The sequence below is a fragment of the Idiotropiscis lumnitzeri genome, chromosome 11 (genome assembly GCF_059441095.1).
Source record: "Idiotropiscis lumnitzeri isolate Australia: NSW breed Sydney's pygmy pipehorse chromosome 11, RoL_Ilum_1.0, whole genome shotgun sequence".
NCBI classification, from domain to species: Eukaryota; Metazoa; Chordata; class Actinopteri; order Syngnathiformes; family Syngnathidae; genus Idiotropiscis; species Idiotropiscis lumnitzeri.
In genome coordinates, this window is record NC_142401.1 from 19,396,972 (window position 1) to 19,420,693 (window position 23,722).

Here is a 23,722-nt window from a genome sequence, read left to right on the forward strand (position 1 = left end):
TCCATTATCTATACCGCTTCTCCTCACTAAGGTCGCGGGGGGTGCTGGAGCCTATCCCAGCTATCTTCGGGCAGTAGGCGGGGGACACCCTGAACTGGTTGCCAGCCAATAGCAGGGCACACAAAGACAACCACTCACAATTACACTTAGAGGCAATTTGGAGAGTTCAATCAACCTGCCATGCATGTTTTTGGAATGTGGGAGGAAACCGGAGTACCCGGAGGAAACCCGCGCAGGCATGGGGAGAACATGCAAACTCCACACAGGACGGCCGGAGCCGGGATCGAACCCACGACCGGTGCTGTCTCTCACTGTGAGGGCATCGTGCTAACCAGTCGGCCACTGTGCCGCCCCCTCTTATTATAATTAATAATATAAAGAAAATATAAATAACACCAATTGACTCCTCCCCAGAAGCAGTTGACTAATACATACCACCCGACTACGATACAGAGCAAAATAAAATGATTTAAACTCAGGGCGTTATTGGAAAAGAGAGCTTTCTCCAAACTGGCCTTTCTTGAATAAATGAAGGTTGAAAAAAAAATGCACAGTTGTCAGTCTCTAACCAAAAGCATCTCCCAGGGCTCCCTGGTGGATTGCACATTGCTACTCAAGAGGATAAGGAGGTTTGTGATGTACATGGGGGAAGCCTTAACAAAGAGCTGGGTGCTCTGTAAAATAAAGCCTGACTTCAAAGTCCATCAGTCTATCCAGTAGCCTTGGAAGGCCCTTATTGAAATGCACTGATCTTAGCACAAAAACCTAGGGAATCCACTATAGATCAATCTAGTTAAGCCCCACCATGGATGAATACCGATGATGTTCATTAAGACAGCAAATGCTCTCCAAGGTCACATAAATCTCATCTAAGAAACTAAAGAGCCACCCTTTCAATGGTATCTGAGAAATGCTAAAAACGAACTAAGGCCTCCAGTGAATTCCCACACTGCTGTGAGAGGACAGTGAATTTTCAAAGACAGCAAAACTGACTTTTAGCATGGCCAAACTAAATGCCATGTGGACTAAAATATGGTGCACCAGGAATGCCTAAATGAAACCAATAATTAAAGAAATTCTTAAATTTGTCATGAAATTATTATGTCAGTATGTATTTGTAAAACACAACATTTTGTGACAAAAGTCCAGAGATTAAACTGTGAATATATACACTCAGGGGTCAATATGTCAGTGCGTGCATGTTCTTCAAAGGATAAAATATCATGTATAAATTTTTTGGGTTGCATAAAATTTATGAAATGTTATTAACCTGCGCATGTAATATGACATACTGGTCTATGTATTCATTGATGAATCCATAGCTTCTCTTCTGCAGTGTGTTTTGTGTTTTTTTTTTTATTTTACTAAAAGATCACGCAGACTCATCTCCAAGGCAGGCTTCTCTATCTCTGAGGCTGAGGTCACTGAGGTGGTTAAAAAGCTGCTCGGTGGCAACGCCCCGGGTGTGGATGAGATCCGCCCAGTTAGGATGCCCTAGTACGGAAAATTCGATCCTTGTACGACCGTTGCCAAAGTTTGGTCCACATTGCTGACAGTAAGTTTAGATAGGACTCCGCCAAAGCTGCACTTTGTCACAGATTCTGTTCATAACTTGTATGGACAGAATTACTAAGTGGAGCCGAGTTGTTGAAAGTGTCCAGTTTGGTGGTCTCAGTATACCAACTCTACTTTTTGCAGATGATGTGGTATTGTTTGATTCTTCGAGCCCATGATCTTCAACTCTCACTGGAGTGATTCGCAACCAAGAGTAAAGCGGTGGGGATGCAAATCAACACCGCCAAATCTGAGATCATGGTCCATAGTCAGAAAAGGGTCCAGGTCATGGATGAGATCCAGCCTTAAGTGGGGGAGTTCAAATATCTTGGGGTCTTGTTTAGAGTGAGGTGATTAGGGAGTGAAAGATCGCCTGGCGGATTGGTGCAGCATCTACAGTGATGTGGACTCGATATTGTTCTGTCGTGTAGAAGGAGTTGAGTAGGAAGGCAAGGCGCTTGATTTACCAGTTGGTCTATGTCAGTGATTCTCAAATAGTGCGGCGCGTCCCCCCAGGGGGGCGCAGTGCGATGCTGAGGGGGGCGCGTGGGACCCTGGGGATCATGTTTTTTTTTTGCATGCTTTTGGGACCGAAAAAGGCGATCTCAGACAACGCGAGTTTGAGCTCGTCAAAGCTGTTTGTGCCCCTAGTTCACGCAGTACTGGTTTAAAAAAAAAGTGTCGCCCTGTCACGCAGTACTGATTAAAAAAAAAGCGTCGCCCTGTCGCTCGTTGACCCACAAATAATTTAATTCGCCGCACCTTAAATGCACCGCGCCAAGCCAACTTGCGCCGCAGCAGACCAGACTTTATTTGAACTATATATAAGTCTGCGAAGCAACAAGCTACGTGATGGCAAATAAACGACTCCGCAAACAAGTAGCGTTCTAAACGAGGAGCCGAGCAAGGAGGCGCTAAGCATGCTAATCGCTAAGGACGCACGACTTTTAAAAGAAATCTGACTCGAACCGCGTTTGGGCGGAGAGCCAGCAGCTATGAACAGAAATGTTGTATTGCAACCATTACATATCGAAACATAAAATAAGACGACGGCTACGTGAGCAATTTAGCAGACGCTCTCAGCTGGAACTCGGAAATGGCTGACGTCATCACAACGAAGAGGTTCGACGTCAAACGTATTGTAAATAGAATTTTTGTTTAAACCCCCGTGGCTCTTTTTTTCTTTTCTATATTAGGTACGTATTAATAACTGTTTGGTTTGTTCATGTTAATAAAGTTAAAAAAAAAAAAAAAAAAACGTATAGTAAATATTTATCATCTCATCAATATTTGCACCACAGAGTACTGAGTTTCGAGATCCTCACAATAGTCGTTCTCAAAATGATATATATTTTTTTTATCAATTTAGCTTTGTTAAGGTATATTTTATTGACAATCTAACATTAATATACAAAGAACATGCACATTAGTATGAAATGAAAAAAAGAATTGTTGGTGGGGGGGTGCGAATTGTTTTCTTCTTGGTAGGGGGGGCGTGGCAGGAAATAATTGAGAACCACTGGTCTATGTTCCTAACCTCACCTATGATCACTAGCTGTGGGTCATGATCGATAGAATAAGATCCTGGATATAAGCGGCCGGAATTGGTTTCCTCCATAGGGTGTCTGGGAGCTCCCTTAGAGATAAGGTGAGAAGCTCGGTCATTTGAAGGGGCTCAGAGTCGAGCCGCAGCTCCTCTGCTTTCAGAAGAGCCAGATGAGGTGGCTCGGGTATCTTGTCAGGATGCCATCTGGATGCCTCCCTAGTGAGGTCTTCCGGGCATGCCCCATAGGAAGAGGCCATGGGGATGACCTTGGACACGCTGGAGAGGCTATGTCTACCATATGGCTTGGGAACGCCTCAAAAATCCCCCAGGCGGAGATAGATGATGTGGCTGGAGGAAAGTCAAATTTTCTCCGCTTAAACCCGTGACCAGATCGCAGATAAGCGGAAGAGGAAGAATTTACGTATGACTAAAAGTATAAAACTAATGGTTAGAAAACTACTCAAAGTTTAAAAGTAATGCAAAGGATAAAGAAATACATTGAAGCAAAAGTCAAGTCAAACATTTTCTTTTCAAAATGCTCGATGTGCCTTGGCAGTCTAAACAAGGTTTTGTAGTTCATTTCGCATTTTTGGAATAATAATCAAATGAATTTACCCCACTCCAACATTTTTGACTTGACTTTAAATACAAACACTCGGGCCACATCACGGGCGCTCATTGTGCACGACACCACCTCTCCCCCAAAAAGCCTTTTATTAAAACCATAATGATTATAATGTTATAAGAAAATGTTACATCCAAGTTTAACTGTTTCAGTTGAATATTTGCCCAATAAAAATATTGGCATCTAGTAGGCCTACAAGTAGTGAAGGTAAAATGAAGCTTCAAATTTGCTTCATGAACCACTTGTTGTATTTTTTTATTCCCCTGGATGGCACTCTCTATTCAACATTGGGCTGAAAGCAAACAGACTTGCCAATTCTTCAACCCCCCTTTTTTTTAACAAACAGTGCCCATGTCTGCATTTATTATATATGGCAAATATTAATGGAGTCTTTTGGCTAGGTCCTTAGATATCAATTTATTATTATTGTTTAAGAAATAATTTGGTCAATTTGAGGAACAATCCTTGTTGTTTAGTTTTTATTAATCAGAGTAATTATAGCTCAAGAAAATGATTGAGGAGGTGGCAGTTTTGTATGGGTGTCATGTGCTGAAAAGTTTTCGTGGCCAGGACATCATGCGCCCAAACATAATCGGCGACGGGGTGCGGAGTCACGCACTGAAACATAATCTTTTACAATAATAGCGGCCATAACTCTCTTTTTAATGAACAAGTCAATCTCCCTCGTCATTCCATAATCAGTATTTGCACCATTACGCAGAAAGAGTGACAATGCCCGCCGAAACCAGAGAGACACAAGAAATATCACGGTTCCCCCGTGTAAAGTGATTCGCTGAAAAAAGAAAATGAAAGGAATTGAAAAGAAAAAGTTTACACTGTCTTCTCCCCCTGCATTAAGAAAATGGGCAAGCAAGCATCCCACATGGATAACTGCCATGATATGTCAGACAGAATAATCTCCTCCCAGTGATAACCCAGCAATCTCCGAGCCCAAGGGAGCCACAGACACAATTTGAAAAGAAATGGAACAAATACATTGCTGGCAAGTAATAGGATGATGACACTGGGATCATGACGTTAGAAAAAAATGCATTTCACCACTCTAGGATGACTAATAATGGATGGTCACAACATAGTGACTGCAGGACATACAAAGCATAATAAAAGAATAAAAGTAAGACAAACACTGTGGAAACACACACGGGTAAGATAACACCACTCAAAGACACAAATTCTTCTGATCTGTGAAAAACAAGTTACTTTAAAAGAGTTCAATCGCACATTTCTTCTCTTCTCATTCTTGGTCTGTACTCCATGCATGCACGGCACCACACTGGTCCTAAGAAGCCAAAACATGCAGGAACAACTGGTATTTGATTTTTGTGTTTTTTTTTTTTTTTTTTTTTGCATTTGCTATTATTTTAGGATATTCTTATTTTACTGTCTTACACATGTATTTTCTCCTTGTCCTTGTTGACTGATAAAGTTATCGAGATTAAGATGAATTTTTCAAATAGGCCGCCTTTAGTGTTTACTTCCTATCTAAAAAGAAAAAAAAATTGCATCTGTCAGGATTTTAAGATACAACAGTAGTGAATGCAAATGGTTTAGGGGGCATTTTGCTTAACATTTAACGGCCTCCGTGCTTTTTTTTTTTTTCATTTCACTTTTTGGTGGGGCAACTTTTCAAAGCAAATGGAAAAAGCCAATTAAAAATGGAATCAGAATGCAATGAGATTAGAGAGCTCCCCTCTCCAGTTCAATACAACAAGAATTTAATTAAATATATAAATATTTAGAATTTATTTTTCATTCTTCCCTTATTTCCCCTTGAAGCTATGTCATGTGAATAAAATTATTTGTTTAAACTTGAATTGCAATGGTTTCCTTTTTCAGTGTTACCAGTTTACATTAAATACAATTATTAATTTCTATTAATTGCAATAAATTCCAACTTTAAGGCTATTAAAGTGAAATATAACATTTAGTCTATTACAATAAAAAGTAGAATAAAAGTTACTAAGTTCCACCGAAAAAGACAATTACAAAAATTGCTAGAACATCCCGACAATAGAATGACAAATGTATATTAAATGACATGTGATTTATATTTGTATTTGTATTGAATTCATAGCAGTTCTCCAAGATGGTAACAATATTACAAAACATCAGGTATATAACAAAACCATTTTGGTTATTTGTCTTTGATCTCTTATTAAACTGATTTGCAATGCTCAAAAATCAATGTTTGAACAATTTAGGCACATAAATGACATTTTTTGCACTTCGGTCGGTATTTGAACCGGAGTCACTAAGAGATGACATTGCACTGGATTATAACAATGGTTTGGGGGTGCCCACTCCCATCGAATCTTTTAACAGGCCTGGCAAACTTTGAACAAAAGCTGAAATTGGCAGGGCAGTTCCTGTGCTCTGCACGATCATTTGCCATCCTTCCAAATACAACTAGGAGTTTCTGAATGACTTTTCAAATCGTTTTGCTGAGATCACTTTGAAATATGAGCACATCCTGTTTATGGGGGATTTTAATATTCATGTGTGATGTCCTGAAAAAGCATTGGCAAAGGACATTTAAGACTCATTGGCTCTTTCAATTTAGTGCTGAGCAGGTCAGGCCCCACTCACAAGCAAGGACATACTTAAGATCTTGTCCTTGCTTTTGGTTTCAAATTTGAAAGTGTTGGACAGACAATGTGATTTCATATGACTGTGCACTTTGATGTAGTGTTTTCCTCTGCTTCTGTTAAAGCAACTATACCAGTGAGTGCAGCCGTCTGATTTTTAACCCCATCATAGCTACTCGGTTCGCTGATGCCTTTGATCAGATTTGTTTTCCCACTTCAAACACAGAGTAACTCAGCTCTTGGTTCCAGCTTGCCATATAGTTTGGATTCTGTGGCTCCAATAAAAATGATGTGGCCAAAACTAAGAGCAGAGCAATGTTTATTTTTTAATAAGAAAACAAGAATGTCAGAAAGCCTAACACGGCTGGGAAAAAGACGGGCTGCAGGTGTCTTATCAAATCCTAAAAGACTGCTGGCATTGTTACCATAGCAAAGAGAAAAGAGTCCAAAAGAGAACACTTATCAAGCCTTATTCGGGCAAATCATCGTAATCCAAACTAGTGATTCTACACTTACTGTCAGACCATTTGCAGAGGCACATCCCCAGCTGTTGTGAAATTTGATTTATAAATAAAGTTGTATTATACTGCTTTGAAATTTGCAATGGAATTTTGCAGCCTGGATGTCACTGAATTTCTTTAATTTCCATGAAAACAGAACTTATGGTTTTGAGTCCCGGTGGCACTTCTACATTCAAGACAGTTGACTCGGAGCCCTTGTCACCTTATCTAAAACCAACAGTCTCCAACTTGGGTTTGGGTTGGGTGCTGTTATTAGATCCAGCTTGTTTCGTTTTAGGCAGCTGGCTCAGGTAAAATTATTTCTCAGCAGCACATAGAAACAGTAATACATGCCTTCGTTACATCTCGGCTAGATTATTGTAATGTACTTTATTTTGGAGGCAGCCAGTCATCCAGGTGGTCTAAAATACTGCTGCTCGCCTCCCAACCGGAGGAAGCCCATAACCCCAATTTTGGCCTCTATTCAAAGGATCCCGGTGCATTTTAGAGTTAATTTTAAGACACTTGCGTTTGTCTTCAACTGCAGACTGTAGAACTGCAACATAAAGTGTCACCCAGTGCACTCTATCAACACACTTTTTGTTTTGTTTTTATTTATATTATCATTATTTTATTTTCATTATTTATATTTGCACAGGAGAGGTGAAGCACTCCAATCTCAGTGTACACTGAGTATAATGACAATAAAGGGCATTCAGATTCAGATTTTTTATTTTTATTTTTATTTATTCTCCCCAAATTCCACTAAAAAACATTCAATGTCCATTATTCGTTTTCTATGAAAAACGGGTAATGGATCCCTGCCCCCAAAAAGACTAAATGTTTAGAATCCCCCCTCAGTGCTACAGTATTTTTTTCTGTGCATATGACAAACTCTCGTTTCACTTTAACCACACTGAAATTCTAAAAATGTATCTACTTACAGCTACTAACACTCTCTCAAAATGCCAAGTTTTGAAAAAAAATTAAGACAAATCACTGCACTATAAACACAATCCATGGGGCATGAAAGTATATATGTTTACAATATGCACTTATTGTTCAGGAATGTGACAAGTGTACATGGGAATTTTAATTTAACATGTATAAATTTGAGTAAGTCACAATCATTTAACTGTTTTAGGCATCCGTGTAAAATGCAGCATCTTTTTATAGAGGGTACATAAGGATAGTTCACATGAGGGCAGATTCTCCAAATGCATAATGACAACTGAGGCAAGTCCACTTCAGAGGGGTGATTACAGCCCCCTCACAGAGCTCTTTGGTCATTCAGGCTGCCATGGGGAACTTCAAAAAGGTACTGAGAGACAACTTCAAATAGCACTTGGAGCTACAATTAGGACGGTGAAAAAACGAGCATCACTTCTTGTGAAACCCCTAAAGTCGAACATAATCCATTCCAGAGGATAGACTTTAGCTGTCACAACCCTGTGAATATTCTCATTCATCAAAGGCATTTCATTCTGCCATGAACAACGGAAATGTTCTAGAGGAGATTTCACCTTTCAACCAAGCATGCTAAATGAGCATAAACTCATGCAAAAGGCTAAGTTAGGACAACACTATGCCATCTAAGATAATCAGTACAGATGGATTCAATGGCCTGAGAATTCTTAACTACCATAAAAGTGTATTTGAAAGGGAAAAAAGCCTTTCCGCTGTTAATAGTGCACATTAAAAACAATAAATAGTCATCTCACCCTACTTTGATGATGAGTGACAGGTGCCCATAATGTTTACTGCTTAGAAGAGTTGCTCAGCATTAGAAAATAGTTTTCGATGCAGTAAAGTATTTGTTTGTCTGTCATGTTGGAGGTTGAGATCAAAATGATGAGCAACTCTTGAAAAAGAAATACAATTAGACTACTCATGTTCATTTTCTTTGTTCGTTGCATGCTTGTTTTTGTATAATCCTAATACAGGGGTGGGCAAACTTTTTGATTGGCGGGCCACAATGGGTTCTACAATTTGACAGAGGGGCCGGACCAGGAGCAGATGGATGGAGTGTTTTGGTAACCTCACCTCATCGGAAAAAAAAAAATACATTTAATTTTCAATGAAAGGGAACAAAAGCATTACAACAATATATATGTCTTTGAAAAACCAAAGTATTTAGAAAATAAAACATTAACAAGGTTTATTCATTTAATTAAAGTTCGGTGGGCCGGATTAAACGTTTAATGGGCCGCATGTGGCCCCCGGGCCATTGTTTGCCCACCCCTGCCTTAATAGGTTTATTTTATCTATGTTATAAATATTACAATCTTTTTAGATGAGGATGAAAAAGTTGACAGAGCACAATAAGGGCTGTAGAATAAAAACTTGCAGAAGTGCGGTAAACTTTTTTTCTTTGGGTCGCCAGCACAAAAGTTAGGTGCGCCCAAATGTTCCACTGCATCACATTCAACGCTGCAATTTTATCGGGTCACTCTTTCTTTAAACACAATTACTGCCTGTCTCTTTGAGGTAAATCATTAACTAATGTGGTCATTTATCATAATCACAATTCTAGACAGACAGGTAGACGGGTAACTTACTCAAAAGTAAAGGTGCTTGAAGTGTTGGTTATGAGTTTTGAACACATTGGGCCTTAACTTTCAATAGTCAGTTGTTCTTATCATCCAGTTTTCCTTTTTTTAGAAAAAGTATTTTCATTGTTATTTTCAATAACAAAAATGTTTTTTTAATTTCAGTTTCATTAACTATGATAACCTCGCAACAGTCAACATCCTATACTGTATGTATATGGTTCTTTGTACATTAAAAATGCTGCACTAAAACATAAACATCGACAAATATATCGCATGTACCAAGTGCTCAGAACAAACACAGATTTATGGACTAGCTATCTCGTCGGCGTGAGATCAATTTTGTTTATCGGTGGACCTCCATCATTTCCTTTACAAATTCTTCACGCCCTGATTCAGAATTGCTTATGGTAAACGGTGAAATAAGCCTTCCATCCCTCCCAGCAGTCTTGCACAGGAATTTACAATTTTTTATAGTGGGCTATTCCATTATCTATTCAAACACGCAGTAAGCACATTCACAGATGGAAAAAGGCTCAAAGTTGGGTCTTAACCTGGACAATGATTTCAAATTGGACTGGCAATTTAGTGCTGTTGTCGTCTTAAAGTGCTAGAAATACAGTTGAGTTGAGTTGAGGAAACAAAACAATGTTTCAACCTTAACATGGCAGCCAGTCAATTCATTTTCTCGATGAAGCAAATATATTAAGTTGCTCAAAAAAGTATGTGAACCCTTTGACATTAACTGCATTACAAAAACACACAAAAGACTCATCTTTAACACAACGCGAGCAATTACTGTGAATGTTTTCATGATTTTATCAGACACAACTTGAAAATATTTACAGTGCAGGGTGGGAAAAGTATGTGAACTCCGAGCTTAATGACGACTCCAAGGGAATCAGTCTAGAGTCAGATAACCAAGAGTGCAGTAAATGTGAAGAAATTGGAATTGATGGGTGAACGATTAAAAAAAAAACACCCACCCGTTCTGAGTTTTCTCTACTCAAGAAGCATTGCCTTATGTGAACCATGTCCCACAAAAAATAGCGAAATGATTGTTAACAAGCATGAAGCTACTGTAGAAGTAGTCACAAAAGCATCTCTTAAAGTATTGATGTTCTTCAGTCCATAATAAGACACGTTTTCTCTCAATTGACAAAGTTCTGCACTGTTCCAAGGGGTGGCCGTCCTCTACAGACGACTGCAAAAGTGCAGCACAGAATGCTCATTCAGGTGATGAAAAAGTCAACTAAAGACAAATCTATGAAACATGAACTATTGGAGAACAATGTGGAGAAAGCCAATTATGAAAAAAAAAACAACATCTCAGGGTTTGAAGTTTGCAAAAGAATATCTGGATGTTCTATTGCGCGACTGGCAATCTATTGTGTGGACAGATGAAAGCAAAGTTGTTTGGAAAGAACAAACAAGGGAAATGTCTGAAGAAATATGTTTTTCAAAAAGGCACAGCACACCGCGCTCAAAACCTCATCTCAACTTTGAATTTTCGCCACCATTTACTGACATTCATGTTGTGTTCAGTAAATGCATGGAACATATAAGGGTGGTTCTCAGAACATATGGAAAGACTGTGACATGAAAAATAAACTTGTTCAAAACCATGTCAAAATGATATTGGATTTATAGCAAACATTCCTGCAGTGTGCTCCGGCAGCCTCATGAGTAATGCTTTTGAATCCACGTTAAAAACATTTTTTTTCCCGCCATGACTTTGATTAGAGTCTTCTAAACATCTTTAAATATATATATTTTTTAGTTACTTCAAAAAACTAACTTTAGACTATTTATATACCTTTAAATGTTTTTAAAGTTTTCCGTTAATGTGCTCAAATGTTCTCTAAACAGTTCAAATTCATTGCATTAACATTGTGGAAAAAGGACTCCTTCTGAAGCTTAAGATTTCTAAACAGAGGTCCAGCACACCACCACCTAACAAATGTTTAACATTAAGCTGACATATTTAGCTTCATTTACATGTCATTCACGAAAAGTCTGCAGTGCAAGACAAACGCCTCGCAGTTTACAAGGAAAAGGACATGCAGATCATAATTTCCAGTGTGGTCCGAAAACAATGCACCATATTCAGGTACGTTTTACATTGTATTATAAACTTCACAACCTCAGTGATCCATGTACAAGAAAACAGTTCAACTCTAAATGTAGGCCGCAAAACCATCAGATAAATATCTCGACAGTATCTTGCGTTTCAGATTTCTTTGAAATATGGATACGAATATGATTGGCAGGAGTAATCCTGGCATTTTTCAGCTCCTTCTACAAATGTTCAATAGAATTTGGATCATGGCTCATAGAAGCCCACTTCAGAAGAGTCCCAACGTTTTGCCATTGTTTTTAGCTGTCATTTTCCTTTAGTAAGACGCATAACCCGTGACTGAGACCAAGCTTTCTGACATTGGGCAGAACACAATACCTAACACCCCTTTACAGCCTAAAGATTTACTGTACCCAGCAGAGATTCAGAATGGCCTTTGTCAGATGCAGCTCAAGAACATAACAGAGCCTTCTCTATGTTTCACAGTAGGGGCAGTGATCTTTTCTTGGTATGCCTCATTTCTAAGTCTGTGAAGATAGAACTGATACAACTTCCCAAAATATTACATAACATCCTACTGGAAGCTTTGTGGCTTGTCAAAATGCAGTTTGAGAAATTCCAGTATCTCTTTCAAAAAATAAAATAAAATCACCAGTGGTGTCCACCTTAGTCATCTCGCATAATGTAAACAACAGCACTATAGTTATACAAACGGTAATATTTGTCTTCGATGTTTTTCAAACTTTTAATGCCGCCATTATGTAACCAAAATCATTTTTTATGATTTGTATTTTTTCAAGCCAGTAATCAACCACTGAGTCCAAATGAGGAATCCAGGAATCATAAAGTAAATCAGAAACACAAGCAGTCAGTTCCAGATATTTGCCACCATCTGACTGGAATAATGTGGCTCTTTCTTTGAATTTTCTTTTTTTTTTTAATTTAAAGGATTTTTTTGGGGACAATAAAATTAAAGAGCTCTTGAACAGGACGCAATTAAATGCATGACAACATAAAAAGAAACAAAATAGAAATAAAAATATTTCCTCCATCTAAACAATGTCTTTCGCTTCCTTTTTTCACTCGTTCTGTTTTGAAGCACAACAGTTTCTCTATCCTTAACACCAAGACGTAATGACTGGCTGAGTTTTGCATGCACTATTGTTTACTCATTATATTGTCATATAGCATTAAAACAGTGTATTGGGTATCCTTATACAACTTGTAAGTTTTTGGTTTTCTCAGTACACTTTAATCGGTTTACTCCCTGAATAATCATTTGTTTTTGCATATTGATTGTATTTTTGACTCTTTTTGAGAAGGAAGATTCAACACAACTAGCCTAAAATGTCATCATTCACACCATTGCAAACTTTGTTTTTCTATTATTTCACTTTGGACTTAATGACACATTTGGAAAGGACTCGGAAATGTACATTTGGATTAAGAGAGGCAGAAAATTACCCACGGGGTGAGTTTCTATGCATTACAGGTCATTATATGAGAGGCCTGAGAGCCACTCAGCCACCATTAACCAAGATGAGGGACCAACAGGGCCACTTCCTGCCAGGGAGTAATAGGAGAAATATGGAGTGCATGTTTAGAGCTGATGGTTTCAGATGTTCCATTTTTGGAAATCACACCAAGAGTGAATCAATTTATAATGCACATCCATGGAAGTAACTCAAAGCAACGATAAATTAATTAATAAAACATACTGTGCAATGTGCCATAATTGATGTGCAACAATTTTTTGCATCAATGCAGTCATCTAAGTTCCAGTCTACAAGGGGAAAAAATAATTGAATCCAAGATTAAATACTTTTTGTTGTTGTCAGAAAACCTTTTTTCCAACAAACCTATTACTGTTGTAGTTACCTAATAAAATAAAATGGATATTACCAGAGCTGGGCACTTGAACCTTTTTTGCCGGTCAGTGCCCCGGCTGCGTCCTAGGTATCGTTCCGGCCTCAACCCTCCGGCCTTATTCATAAAGTTTGTCAGCGCCCGACCCCGATTAACAGGGTGGAGCATGTAAACGGCGGATCGGAAAAGATCACGTCACATGTAAACAGGTGACCAGAGATCTTCATTCTGAATGATTTCAATCAGAATGACAAAAAATGTCTCCATGTAAACCTGGCGACAAATGAAAACAAATTATTACTGTCGGCCGTAATCATTCCAAAATAAACTTGTTGCTCTGTGTTCCCCACAACCATCAGCCTATATCGCTCCATCTGTCACTCTATACTCACTGCTTCTTTTCTCCCCGTCCCTCAACTCCTTCGTCCAGTCACAAATCCAGAAAAGACAATAGTGATTATTTTTGGCCCCAAAAATGAAAGGTCCAAGATCAGTGCTTATCTTAACTCTCTGTCATTGAAAGCTACAAATAAAGACAGGAATCTTGGTGTGATTATTGACTCAGACCAGAATCTTAACAACCACTTCAGAGCCATTTCAAAATCATCTGCCTATTACCACCTGAAAAACAGACCGATTAAGGGCTTTCTGTCTAAACCAGACACAGGAAAACTTGTTCGTGCTTTTATTTTCAGTCTGCAAGATTACTGTAATGGTGTCTTTACAGGGATGAAAAAAAAAATCAGGCAACTGCAACTGATCCAAAATGTCTCACCAGGATACTGGACCACGTCACACTTGTCCCCAAATCATACACTGGCTTCCAGTGAGTCAAAGAATAGATCTTAAAATCTCTGTGCCGGGTTACAAATCTCCAAATGGTCTTGGACCAAAATACATGCAAGCATCAGCACTCTATGAAGCATCCAGAACCCCTCAGGTCATCTGGGAGAGCTCTAGCGTGTCTTCCCAGAGCCAAACAATTTGAAGCAGCATTTAGTTACCAGGCGCCTCCCCGAATACCTGAGATCTGCTCAATCAGTCACTTCATTTAATCAGGACTGAAAACATTCTTTACTGCCGCATACTCATGAATCAATCCTTTATTCTCTTCTATCTAGGCGGATACTGGGTTTTAATAATTTTAATCGAACTATTTCCAACAATTTTATTTTGATTTTTGCAATTTCTTAATATTTTGTTTCTCTTTCTGTCATGCTTTTAATGTTTTATGTAAAGCAGTAATTTGTCTTATACATGAAATGTGCTTTACAAATAAATTTGCCTTGCCTTATTAACGCCTCGGTCAGTTGGCGGGCACAGTCCCTCAGTACCCGCCCTGGATTATCATCAGCCCCTGCAGCTCTCTAGTGGTTAAGCCTTTGCAGTGTTCTCCTCATGTCAGCTGGGGACAAGCTGAAAGCCGTGTCTTTGGCTGGGGTGTGAGTCTGACGCTCGGGGTGGTGTTGCTAGAGTCCTCAAAGCGGGCAAAAAACTGCACGGTCAACCATGTGTTTTTCTTTAGCACTGTCTTTTGTTATTATAGTTTGCGAAGCACTTCATGTCTTTCCACAAGCTACAAGGGTCATTAAAGGTGAAGTAGCAGGGGGGAAATTTAGCGCTCCTGATGTCCACAGCCAGCTCTCTCCTGTCTACGCTTAGTGCTGATACTTCGTGTGCCCAGAGGCAGAATCTTAGCCTTTTGCAGTGCTCTCAGCTCTGCATTCAGGCAGGACTTCTGGTTCGGATTGATAGTGATGGTGTTGTTGGAGGTTGACATCAAAAGCCAAACGGATGAAGTGATCCATTTCTCTTTCCCCAGTAGCAGCTTCCATGATCATTTGCCAGTTTGTGAATCAATTTTTTTACTGTAGCCTGTGTCGAATAAATATTCTTATTCTTCACGCTTTCTTTTTAAATAGATACAAAGGTTTTTTGTTTTTTTTGCAAGAATTTAGTTGGGTGAAAAAATATGAAGAGTTGAGATTCTTGCATAAGGTGCTTTAAAAGAGTTGATGACACTGTCTTTTCGACAGTCAAATATATATTTCAAAGAAAGTTACAGTTAAAGTGAGAATGCTTATTAACTTTTAAATCTTGTCAAGGTTTTTAATTTGGATTTTTATGACCGTGGTCGACTGCGATTGGCTGGGAACCAGTTTGCGTGTACCACCCCTCCTGCCCGAAGATAGCTGGGATAGGCTCCAATACCCCGCACGGCCCTTGTGAGGAGAAGCGGTACAGATGAATGGATGGTTGGACCGTGGTCGATCTCGGCTTACTTTGGTCTCGATTTTGTCCAGGTCTTGACCGAAAAGTCATGGTTTTGTCTTGGGCTCGCTAAGCTCGGGTCTCAGGCAAGTTTTGGTCTTGGATAGTGTGGTGTTGAGCACACCACTATGTACCATTTTTTAAATCAAGTTGCGAGGGATGACATATAAGCAGCTTGAAGCAGGAACATTATTGAAAAAGTTGTTCGCTATGTGTCAAACTATATACACGGACTGAAAGGGGAAAAAATAATCTTACGAAGCTTCTCTCTTAGTATTTTAAATCTGAAAATAAATCATTTTGTGTATGAGTGGGCTGCTTTATGGCATTTACAGTAAATGCAACCTTGACAGTCAAACATAATCCATTCCGTGCCACAAACCATTTTGAATAGAAAAGTATTGAAATGAAACTCCAATACAAATCCTTAATTAACTGTAAGGCTTTTTTAAATTTAAAGTACAGACTATCAGTACAAAAATCAACAAACTGAGTTCAATGCACGATAATATCTGAGCACCTTTCCTGTCTTGATTTGAACACACATTTTTCCTACCACGTTTCCATTTGAATTCTCAGTATAATTCCATAACCACCATTTTGTCAAGTGTCCCCTTGTGGTGTTATACAACAATTTTATTTTCAGTGTCTGTGCTCACACTCCTTAAAAAACACAAATTTGGACTTTTGGCAGAAAAATAGCTGATTCTTGCAATCAGGGTCGTTTTCCATAATGATTATTATTAACAACTCAATAACCACTTTTGATAATTATTCATCCAAATATGAGACAAAAGGAAAAAAAAAAGGTTATCTTGTGGTTATCTTTCTTTCATAGGAGCAATCAATGACTTGTTTATATGACCTGCATTATGCATCAAATAAGCTTACGTACCTTTCTATCTCGCCGGCTTTCCAAAGTCTTGTGGTTTGTAAACCGTTGGCCCAATTGAATGGAGGTGGACTGTATTGAGAAAATAGAGCAGAGGAAACAAATAACATTAAGAACAATGGTCTAGAGAGTTGTAATAAATATGAAGTGAAACTTGGAGTGAGACGGAGAAAATGGTTACGGACGTTAAGATAGAAAACCTGAGCGAGCAGTTGAAATGGAAAGGGCTCATCACACAGGAAAACCTGATGGGGACAGACTGAGACAGGTGGTGACGATCCTATTTAGGTTCAAGGACAAATTGGTAGTTCTACAGAAAGCCGAGAAGAGAACAATAATTTTCACAAATGAGGAATATACTGATGCTGTCAAAAGGAAAAGAATATGACTGATGCCTGAACTGAGAGCTACGAGATGAGAGCTGGCCGATATGGAACAAAATCATCTATGACGATATATATACTTTCAGTCATTCAATAACAAATGATAAAATGGACTAAGTGTGCTTAGCAAATAAGAAATACATCTGTAGTGCTGCTATACAGTGCCGACAGAACTTTTTTCACTTGTAATACGATACCGGCCTGAGTAATATACGATACTGATATCGTCCAATAAAATATCAGCAGGAAGGCTTTAACTATTTTTTTTTTCAAATTGTATTTTTAAAATGAATAAAAATAGTAAGCAATGGAAGAAACTTGGCTGACTGATGAAAGATGAACAGTATGAACTCTGAAATGGAAGGGTAGAAAATGGTCTGTATGAATAGAAAAAATAAGAATTGACATGGTGTGGCTTTGTTTATTGATGAGGATTTTAACTTTAAGGTGGTTGAAGATGTAGAAATGTCTGTGACAGTAGATCATTTATTAATTTCTATTACGAGTCACTGTCAAAATATTTACAGTATGGGGAAAAAATGTGTGTGACCTTTGATTCCACAGGAGGCACTGCATCAAAAATTGACAACAATGTGTAGAGGATGTCACCACATGAGCTGAGGTACACTTCAGAAAACCAATGTCGGCACTCAATCCCTAAGTGCAACATTAAACTCTGCTATGCAAAGCAAAAGCCATTGATCAACAACACCCAGAAACACCACCTCTGGATAGATGCAAAGATGAAAAATGTTCTGTGGTCTGACGAGTCCACAGTTTCAAATCGTTTTTGTTTTGCACGGTTTGATTTCATGTCCTCTGAGGGCAAAAAGGAAAAGAACCGTTTACAGTTATGGATGCAAAGTTCATAGTGATAATATGGTGCTGTGTTAGTGCCAAAGGAATGGGTAACTTACACATGTGGTGCCATTAATGCAGAAATGGTTTTGAAGAAACATACGCTGCCATCCAAGCAACGTCTTTTTAATGGACACTCCTGCTTATTTCAGCATGACAATGTCACATTCTGCACGTGTGACAACAGCCAGGCTTTGTCGTAAAAGAGTGTGGGTACTGGACTGGCTTGCCTGCAGTCTAGACTTGTCTCCCATGCAAAATGTGTGGTAAATTATGAAGCAGAAAATATGACAATGGAGACTCCAGATTGTTGAACAGCTGAAGCTGTACATCATGCTAGAATAGGAAAGAATTACAAATAGAAAGCTTCAACAATTAGTGTCTTTAGTTCCTAAACGTTTATTTGATGTTAAAAGAATGTAACACAGTGGTAGTCATGACGTTGTTTCATCTTTCTCGGAATGTGTTACAGCCATAAAAATCTAACTAAATGATTATTTTGGTAAAAACAATCCAGTTTATCAGTTTGAACATGAAATGTCTTATCTTTGCACTGTATTAAATTAAATATAGGTTGAACATCTATTCATTATCTGAACTGCTAATCCTCAGGAGGGTGAACTCTTCACAAACCATTCACGCGCACACTCATATCTAGGGACAATCTAGAGTGTTCAATCAACCTAGCGCACATGTTTTTGGAATGTGGGAGGAAAACCAGATAACCCGGAGAAAATGGGTTCGTATTTTTTTCTTATGTTGGCACCATGGGGGACAGTCAGTAAAAAAATAAATAAATAATGTTTGAATGTTGAATTCAAATTGAATAATTTGAGGATCTTCCTCCATTATGGGTGCTTCATGAGGTGGCCTCTGCACTGTGTGTAACCTCTAAGATTTTTTAAAGGCTGTTTAAGGGAACAACTCTGCACCATTGTTAGAGATATGTGGGTGACAAAAGGGATAAAGTCAAAAGCCCAGAACTGCAAACCTTCACTGAGCACATTAACTCAACATTTATTTCACACGTGAAGCATTTTTTTAGACTGTGACATCCACATTGGAGACTTTGGCATTGGCCTCTCTATGGGTGTGTCCAGACCCCATCCTTGCACCACACACATATACACACTCACCAATATTTAAGCACAATCCCATTTCTTCCTCTTAAAACTATATCTTTGTCTTTCCCCTACCCTTTGGGAACGCCACGACAAACTGTTGAAAACAAACAAACAAAAAAATCACCTACAAGAAATGGGAACGTACTGAAAGCTGCTACGTCATCACTTCAACCCGCATGCTGGTAGTGTAAGCAGACGTGACAATTGTTCATTTACTTCCACGTCTTTCAACTTGCTTTGCTTGAGTCATTCAGGTTATCATTCATCTCCAATGTGACACGCGAAAGCAGCCCCTCCCTGCATGCAGATCACGCATTGTGGGTAGGTTATGTCCCTTCGCGCAAAATCGCACCTCAGGTCATCGCCTTCTGTGCATTTTTGCACATTGTATGAATTAACAAAGGGTCCACACTGGATCCTGATGGGGATATTGCAGGAAATGACCTTGACCCGCAGCCTCCATCTGAACCAGCTGCATGCCATGAAACATCAAGAAGCACTACAAGGGACAGACTGTCTAATCTTATTTTTGACAGTTTTTACACCGCAGGAAGGCAAAAATATTTTTTCTTTGCTGTCAGGTTTAATTGAATTGTCTTCTTTCAGGCATGTCAAACAAAAGTTACTGTTGTTTCCGGTTATTTTCTGGCAGTTATTAATTAAATGCTTGTTCTTAAATTGGGTGGCATTTTGATATTATAGTGAATGTTCAGTACCAATACATAGCCACCATACTACTTATCCTCTTGCGGCAGTGGTCCTATTTTGCTCTGAATCTCAAGTGTCATTAGCATGAAAATAATAGTTCTTAGTTGTAATAGTTCTAACATCGGTGACGCAATTTGGGTCTGGCAAACAGCTCCATGGCAAGCATTTACCAGCAACTCAAAACACAATAGTACCAAAGTATAGAACGCCATCAGTGTCTTTATCAGGAAAATCAATAAATATTACTTACATTTATGTGTTTTCCATTTCTTTTCACTTGCTTGTTAATGTTGTTACCAATATTGCAGAGGGGCAGGTGCGTATTGAACTCTTGTCATCTCGGTATCTTAGCAAACTATTCTGGTTTATGTAGTTCACGATGCTGTGTTTGGCTAATAATTGGAAACAGTTAATATTGAGGTACTTACTTGCTAATGCACGCACGCATTGAGTATCGAGTGAATCATTGGACGTTTTAGGTTCCCCTTCGCGTGGGACTTAAATTGTAGGTGGACCAAAACATGCCTAATTGAAAAAATTAAAAAAAAATATGACCAGGCTCAGAGACAAGTGAGCAAGGAGCTTGGCGTACCTTGTATGTTTTACTTCTTTTTTTTTCTTTTTTCTTTTTTACAGCTTGTGAACTTTAACCAAGACGGCATTATTGCTTACATTAGCTTTAGCACAGGGTGTGCACAATGCAAGTTCAAGACCTTTTTTCTTTGCTTTGTCAGAGCACTTTTGCTATAAGATGGCGTCATCACAAGTGAAGACCCTCCACCTGTGCGTGAATGAGCGGCCGTGTTCCGGAACACCTGCGCAATGAAACGCCAGCGAATTAAGCGAAACAAACTGCTCAAACGGGTTTAGTGTGAATGTAGCATAACAGTAGAGAAAGTAAAGAAAGAGCAATGTAGTATAAGCAGAAAAAAATTGTTGAAAACTCTTATTGACATTTCTAATTGTATATGACTTTCACTACACGATAAGCAAACACTCAACCCAAGCAGTTGCTCCTCAATTTGTGTTCCAAATTGGCCATCGTTTGGTTTCATGTCACAATGAAGGAATCCATGGCTTGACCAAAGTTGGTATTGAGCACACACAAGAATAAGCAAGCATAAATATTGAAGACAGGACAAACAACCATTCACGCTCACTCTCATACCGAGGGACAATTTAGAGTGTCTAATCAACCTGCCATGCACGTTTTTGGAATGAGGGAGGAAACCGGAGCACCCGGAGGAAACCCACGCAGGCATGGGGAGAACATGCAAACGCCACACAGGAAGGCCGCAGCCAGACTCGAACCACGACCTCTGCACTGTGAGGCCATCGTACTAACCAGTCGTCCACCATGCCGCCACTCAGGGTTGTGGGTGGGTGCTATAGCCTATCCCAGCTGACTACGGGTGAAAGACGCACCAAGCTCTGGAATGGTCTCCTCAGCTGACATGAAAAACACTATTCATGACCATTTTATGAAATGCAATTAATTGATGCACATTCCTCAATACTGCTTTTCAAAAATAAAATGGTAAAAAAATGTAATTCTTTCCAGAAATTAGCAAGTCATTTTCAAACCATTTTCTATATTTAAGTTATCACTTAACGTTGACATAACAGCAGTTATGTTGCTATTCACTTGCCTGGGGCCGATATTTTTTTATGAATAAGGCCGGAGAGTCGAGGACGGAACCATACCGAGATCGCAGCCAGAGGGCGGGGGACTGACGTGCAAAAAATGGTCGAGTGCCCAGCTCTGCCTAAATCAACGTTTGAAAACAAACATTTATACGTTTTTAAATACAGATATTAGACTTAAACGTTTTATACAAATGAACTGTACGTAAAAGTAGAGAATTGTTTTTTTTTCTTTTTACAAATTGAAGCTACTGTAACATTAAGTTGTACGACAGAGGCATTGCTTAGAGCGCAAACTATCCCTTTACGCACACACACAGGTCAAGAATACACTCGAACAAATGTCATTCGCGATCCCGGGTGACCAGGGCTTGTATAGAAGCCCACGGCACCAGGAACTCAGTCTTTCAGAACCCTCTTTCATGTTGCCTTGCACGGTACGAGGTTCCGCTTTTGCCTGCGGATCAAACTTCTCTTTGGCTGTTTTCCGTCACTGAGAGCGGTCTGTATACGATTGCACCATCTGTCGTAGTTTGTGCTAAAGTGGACTTCATGGGCGATAGCCAAGGAGAACACCACTGTTTAAAGCAAATCATGAAAAGGTTAGACTGGAATTTGGTACAATGCATATTGACAAACCCCAAAGCTTCTGGGAGAATGTCCTTTGGGCAGATGAGACAAAACTGGAGCTTCTTGGCAACGCATATCGTCTCTATGTTCACAGATTAAAAAAATGAAGGACACCAAGAAAAGAAGTTGCTTATCTGCATCTTGCACAAAGTGTCTTGAATCTGTGCAGCAGAAAATGAAATCTTATGACTAACGGCATTCTGAAAAAAGAAAATGTGTGGCGTCTCATGTCATGGGTATTCAAACTGAATAACGACCCCTGACACAACTAAAAACACCCAAGAATGCCTGAAATCAAAACATCTGAGTATTCTGAAGTGGCACACTATTGAGCAACTGTGAGGGAAGGAGCTGAAATGTGCCATCTGGCCCTAAGACAGGAAAAAGACTGGGCCAAAATACGTACTGAGAGGTACAGAAGTCTAATTGACAGTAAGAAAAATCAGTTGATTGCAGAAATTGCCTTGCCACAAAAGTAAGTTAAGGTCCAAGGCCTGTTTTATTATTGTCATCATTATCAAATTTGTTTGGCCACAATTCAAAACCAATGCCTCATTTTCATTGTAGATTTGTATTTATTATTAACTTCGTCAGTTTCAAGTTATTTAAGTGCAGTTTGTTTTTGGTTCATTAACAGATGCAATATCCTTGTCCTTGTTTGTGTATATAAATTGCAGATATATTACTATATCCTTCTACATGTTTGCTTTAGTTATTTGGTAAAATGCAGTGGTGGGGCGTGCATTTCACAAATAGGCCTTCAGTGAAGTCCTATTTAGTTCGACTTGAATGAATCCTCATAATACCATCATTTATGACACCACAGCTGGAAAAAAGAATATACAGAAAGACACTCAAGCACTACTGAGTGACGTATCTTCTCTTGAAAGGTTCGCCTTGAAAATGGCCTCGCAAGTGTATCTGCAATTAAATCCACACTTTTGCCTCCTTCGGCCATTGTGGTTTAAAAAAGCAAGAATATATTTTAGATTCTCAAACGGTCGCCAGTTATGACTGTTGGGAGTGTTGATTCCGCGTAGCGCCGCCCCTTCACGAGTGAGTATCCAATCACAAAACGTGTTCATCACCTTCAACGTAAGCCTAGTGAGAAGGCTCACTGTAACCAACTCGTGATCTGATAGGCTCTCGCAACTGTCTATCAACAGTAAACGCCCCCTTGCTCACACAGAACAGACACCTGCATGATTGCATCTGAAAGCCTTGGACGAATTGTGCGTGCTACTGGTATTATGAAATCTGCCTGGCAACGCATGCTAGCTGTATTCTGATTGGATAAAAACTCTAAACTAGAAATTCAACACTAGGATATAATATGACACCAATGTAAAGAATATGATCATGATTTCTTGATTATGTTAGGCCAGCAAAGATGCCTTGACCCCCCCACCACTGGTATTATTAAAAAAAAAGAAAAAAACACTCCTTGCTTTTAGGACGCCAAATTTTATTTAATTTTTATAGATAATTGAAAGTACACTAGTTAAGAAAGGAAATACATTCAAATTAGTGTATGTTATTTGATAATCTTGTCTATATTGCCTCTTTTCCCGGGTTTTGTGCGAGACTGGTAAAACAATCCAGGGTAAGATTGGATTGAAAGAAAACTATTAATCTTGACACTAGCAATCCAGCCGGCAGTGAAACAAGAAGATGAGCTGGCAGCAGTGCTGATGGAGTTCCGAGGACCTTGTATAACCACAGCTGCAGTCTCCCTGATGAGCATCTTACTTGCCATCAGGCCAAGGATTCCCTTTACATTCTTTTCCCCTTTCACAGACTCCCAGAGGTGACAAGGAGGCATTGGGTGGCTCATAGCAAGAGTAATTAAAAAGGTTGAATGGAGTGACAGAAAGAGGACACCCAGGGAG

The 23,722-nt window shown here is 39.2% G+C and overlaps 1 protein-coding gene across 3 annotated transcripts in view; it reads right to left on the reverse strand.

Annotated features, from left to right (window-relative positions):
• Positions 1-23,722, reverse strand: part of fhit (fragile histidine triad diadenosine triphosphatase) — a 200,658-nt gene that overhangs the window by 169,385 nt on the left and 7,551 nt on the right. For all 3 annotated transcript variants that reach the window (XM_088309241.1, XM_088309243.1, XM_088309242.1), the window contains one exon: positions 16,490-16,558. The gene's annotated coding sequence lies outside the window, so the exon portion shown is untranslated. The remainder of the gene's footprint in view (positions 1-16,489; positions 16,559-23,722) is intronic.